The 5,563-nt window shown below is 36.1% G+C and overlaps 1 pseudogene; it reads left to right on the forward strand.

Moving 5' to 3' along the window:
- The first annotated feature begins 3,632 nt into the window (after positions 1–3,632).
- On the forward strand, positions 3,633–5,187 carry LOC143593215 (E3 ubiquitin-protein ligase PUB24 pseudogene; annotated as a pseudogene).
- The last annotated feature ends 376 nt before the right edge of the window (positions 5,188–5,563 follow it).

Here is a 5,563-nt window from a genome sequence, read left to right on the forward strand (position 1 = left end):
CCAAAGTATTGACGATTATGAACGACAAATGTGCGTAAGAAGTATTCGATCAACTGGTATGGAGAAGGTATCACATAATTTGTTGTCTAGGTGGGACCATGTGGTCGCAACAATTGTCGTTTGATCAACTCATGGGCTCTCTACAAGCTCATGAGGCATGGGTCAATCGTGCAATCGATGTTAAGAAGGAGGAGCAAGCGTTCACGGTAGAAATTGAAGAATTCTTATGGGATGGTTTGTATCACATATTTAACGTATTCAAATTATCCATTTTATGATTGTTATTTCCATGTGACGATTACTTCGAGTTTATTTTTTTAGGTTTAATGCGAAAAGGAGCTTTAAAATAATAATAATAACAACAACTAGTTATTTAACCTCGCGTTGCGTGATGAATTCAGTCGGTAAAACTCGAGAGTTGCAGTGGCGAGTTATCGTAAATTCGGTTGGTATAATAAACCTTTTAACAATCGGAAGCCTAATATATTTCACTTTGAACCTTTTGGATGCCTTTGCACAATCTTACTTGTGTGGGACCGACGACTTAATTTGTGAGATAGCTGTTGAAGGCTACTTCTTTTGATATTCATCCCGCTCACCAAACAAACGAATTTTAGTAAGCCGTCTGGTAAATTTGATGAAGCGTATCATGTTAATTGCAGCAAGTATATAATTCCTAAGTTTCGTATTAGCCCCTATAGGTTACTTAATTATGATGGTTTGTTTAAGAACACAGGCAATGGCGTAGCTTAGTTGGGGCAGGGATGGCCTCGCCCCCCTCCATTTTTTGCTCGGTGGTGTAAATTTATTCTTTTTCGGTCAAGAATTTTTATACATAGTGTAAATTTACCCGTTTCCAACCGAAATTTGAGCCCAACCCCCTCTGTTTTTCGCTCGATAGGGTAAATATATCCTTTTTCGGCCGATAAGTTTTATACATAATGTAAATTTACTCGTTTCCGACCGAAATTTTGAGCCACCCACCTCAAGTTTATGTACTTTTTTATACATATTGAGTCTGGTCCCTCGACGTGTATGTCCAAGCTTTGCCACTAAATACAGGGCTACCTAGTGGAGATTTTGATGATAATGTTTTTCATGATGCATCTAGATTGACTAAAAGTGAAGCAGTTCCTCCATCACCTATTCTTGTAGAAACTTCATCTCCATCTGATTATGGCCCAAGTAGTCTTAGCAACTCAAATGTGCAAGACGCTCTGGCCAATGGAAGTAATTAGAAATATGAAGACTTTCATGACTCTAATGCAGACGTCTCTGCAGAAGAGTATGGTACTACATTTGATCCAAGGTTCTTGGACACCTTAACCAATGTGGATAAGACTCTGCCTGTTGATGCAACTCCTACGTACACTCGAAATTCACTAGGATCATATGAAAGAAAATATAATTAGTGATCAACTCATCTTGGTGTTGGGGACGAGTGTTTATACACTTGCTTCATCTCACAAGTTGAACTAAAGAATGTTGCAATGGCTCTTAAGGACTACAACTGGGTAGAGGCTATGCAAGAAGAACTACATCAGTTTGACAAAACTGCAAGCCGGAATTTGCTTGATCTTCGATCACAAGGGTGTTTATCCAATTGGTACGAACAAGAACAAGAAATATGATCGTGAGGTGGTATATGGAAAAAAGCTAGGTTGTTGTTCAAGGCTTCGATCAATAGGAAGGGTTTGATTACACACAGGTTTATACCCCGCTTATTTGTCTTGAATCGATTCGTATCTTTTTTGCTTTCCTACAAATAATTCAAGGTTTATTAATTAGACGCGAAAAGTGCCTTTTTGCATGGCGAGATATCAGAAGAGGTGTACGTCTGTTAACCACGCAACTTTGAAGATCCCGATCATACGTATAAAGTTTACTAGCTTGACAAACTTTACCAAGCTCCACATGTGTGGTATGCAACTATGTCCACTCATTTACTTAAGAATGAGTTCACTCGTGGGCATGTCGACAACAATATCTTCATAAAGAAAGCGAGAGAAGACTAGTTATTGGTTCAAGTCTATGTGGAAGACAACATGCATGGTTTTACTTGTTTTCGGATTTTTTTATACTATACGAATCTCAATCCTAGAGTTTAACGAGCAAAGAAAGATATATTTAACTTCACCCTATTTTGTCTTTGATTTATATTCTGCTATTAATTTGTAACATTATATCTACATACTTATTGTGGAAGTCAACTTGACTACAAAGCTAGTGTCAATTATTGTTTTATAGAAATCTAAAATTTTCTTTAAAAAAACTAAATAGTATACACATTTATTGTAATTATTACTGTATTACAGATAACAAGTTTGGTGCCGCAAGTGACTCGAGCAGGTCCATAAATTTTATTTTTGTTTTTAGTTCAGTCATCGTAACAAACATAACGGAAACCAACCAAACAACAGTTTTTTTAGTTCCGGTATCATAACAAACATGACGGTAACCAACCGAATACCCGTAGACTTACCGCCTCAACGGTCAGGTTTTATCAAAGCTCGAGTTTAACCAACAGACACCACAACATTGGTCCACCTCAAATTTTATATATTTTTTATTTGGTTTTAATTCCGGTACAATAACGCACGCCACCAAAACCGACTGAATTCACGTCAACTTACTGGCTCAACGCTTGAGTTTTACCACTGTCTGAGTTTTACCGACCTGTTCGACACAACATACCGGGTAAAAAACTAGTTACATATAACTACGATTTCAAATTTAACAAGACAGGAATAATGTGACATTTAGAATTCTTCCGGAATATAATGTGACATTTAGAATTCTTCCGGAATATTATAGAAAATAATAAATAAATGTATGCGTGGATATGTGGATTATATAATTATGAAACAAGAGTTTTAGGACAAAAGTGGAAAAAATTGAAACCATAGCCCCTATTTTCCAAGTCTCCGTATGGCGACGACCCCTTTTTTCAACCCATTTGACTGCCCAACTCCTCTTTGACGGGCAAGACAAAATCATACTCTTACTCTACATTTTTTAAAATAAAATAGTTAAGTGGGAAAAACAGATTTATAGCTATGCATAATATTGCATATAGTACATCGATATTTTAAATTTAAAACAAAACTATAGCTTAATAATTATTATTTCACTGTTAACATAATAATTACTGTAGTGTTTGTTAAGTTTGGAGTTATTTGTATTTGATATAATGGGTGCAGTTACTGTACGCTAATGCCTTAACGTACAGTAGGCACGCGAGACGCTCAAAGGCAAACACCTAAAACGCTCACAAAAACTTAAACGCTCATTAAACGCTCAAAAACTGTCTTTGTGAAGAAAAACGAAAAACTGATCGATTAACCATCCAAAACTGTTTTTTCGGTGAACCAATGATTGATTGGATATGTATTGACGATTCCGAGATGTTTGGATGTGATTTCATGGATCGGTTCGTGAAAAAATGGATTCGCGTACGTATTGTACGTTAAGGCATTATTGTTTTAGATGTATTCTTGATATAATAACCATAGCTTAATATATGTGTGCATATATAATAGTTTTGAAAATTATATTTTATAGCAAAAAAAGTGTATACAAATTATTCATTTATGTTTGTGTACTAAGCTATTTAAACAAATATATGGCAATTATTTTTCTAAATAGAAAATTTACCCTAGTTTATATTTCTCCTATAAATATAGATAAGAAATACAAATATTTTTTAAGTACTTTCGAGAAACAAAAGTTACAACTAGTATAGTACATTAATGGAGAGGAACAGAAGATTCAAACGTGTTCATTAATCAAAGTCTTTGACAACCCAATAATAATACAAGCAGAAGAAGACACCCACAGTTACACAAATTGGCCGCAATCCGCTTGCCATATATCCCTATATAGTATACATTACCAAATCCATATAACAATCCAACAATAGTTTTTTTTATTTATTTATTTTTCTTTTTTCTTTTTGTTGCAAGAAAAATGGATGATCGGGAGATCCCACACCACTTCATCTGTCCAATTTCTCTCCAGATCATGAAGGATCCGGTGACGGTCGCAACCGGTATCACCTACGACCGAGATAGCATCCAACGATGGCAGTCACACTTCCAAAACAAGACATGTCCGGTTACAAACCAACTCTTGCCCATTGACTCAGGGTTTACACCTAATCACAATCTCCGCCGTCTCATCCAATCATGGAATGAATCGGATCAAGTTCCATCGTCCAAGGAATCGTCTTTCGAGATCAAGGTACTCGCCATAAACCTCATCAAGAGCCTTAAAGTACTAGATTTGAAATTTGAGTCACTTAAACGTTTGGAAAATATTGCTTTGGAAAGTGAAAATAATATAGTTTGCTTAAAAGAAGTAGGTGTTGTTAAAGCCATGTTTACTATTGTGGTTTCTTGTCATCAGAATTGCAAAATCAATGGTCTTAAAGAAGCCCTTAATGTTCTTTATCTTGTTCGATTTACACAAGAAGATACGCACTCAATTCTTTCGAAACATGACCGAATTATAAGTTCTTTAACATGGGTTTTGGATCTTGATGCTTGTGATGGTATATGCGCCACAATGAAGTTCCATGCAATGGTTTTATTAAAAGATATTATACAACACGCCGAATCGCATATTCTTGAGAGATTGAACCAGGAGTTCTTCAAAACAATTGTACTCATTCTTCAACATCAAAAAAGTAATATTATGAAGCATGGAATCAATGAGGTTTTGCATGTCATGCTTAGCACATGCACATGGCCGAGAAATTGCTCGTTGATGATCGATTCAGGAGCTGTGTTCGAGCTCATAGAGGTCGAACTCAGATCACCCGAGAAAGCAGTGACCGAGCTGATTATGGCAGTATTGTTTCACTTATGTTCGTCAGCCGATGGGAGGGCTCAACTTCTTGGTCACGCGGCTGGAATAGCCACGATCACAATCCAAATAGGGAAGGTTTCTCAAAAGGTTGATGAGATAGCCTTGATGATTATTTCATTGATATCCAAATTTTCGGGTACGGATGGGGTGCTTCAAGAGATGGTGAGGGTTGGGACCGTTAAGAAACTATGTACGGTGCTTCAGGTTTATGGTCTCAATACGTATACAAGGGACACAGCTAGAGGTATCCTTAAAAGACACTTAAATGTGTGGAATGGCTCTCCTTGTTTACATGCAACTAGTCTAGCATGTCTCCAATGATTTAGAATCCTATAAATGTTTTGGTCATCAAAACACATTACATATATTTTGTTTTGTTTACATCACACGACATGAAATAAAGGTCAAGTGAGCATTCTTAATGTTCTAAACTTCAATCATACGTTAGAGCTATACATATATAGTGGGCTGGATACCTGCCACTTTTATCCTCATCGTTAAGTATAGTTTACATTTATATATTTTTCTAAGATATTGAATTTTAATAATTCAATTTTTTTCTAGTTAGTCGGCGTTAAGTCCAACTTTAAAAATGTATCATAACAGTGCCAATTTTAACATATTTTCTCTCAACGAGCTTTTCACTAACGGGGTTATAAGATTCCATTAGTAACATGGACAAGGGGTGTTCGCGGTC

Source organism: Bidens hawaiensis, unplaced genomic scaffold, assembly GCF_021521415.1.
Source record: "Bidens hawaiensis isolate Kalapana, Puna unplaced genomic scaffold, B.hawaiensis_p1.1 tig00041837_1, whole genome shotgun sequence".
Taxonomy (NCBI): Eukaryota; Viridiplantae; Streptophyta; class Magnoliopsida; order Asterales; family Asteraceae; genus Bidens; species Bidens hawaiensis.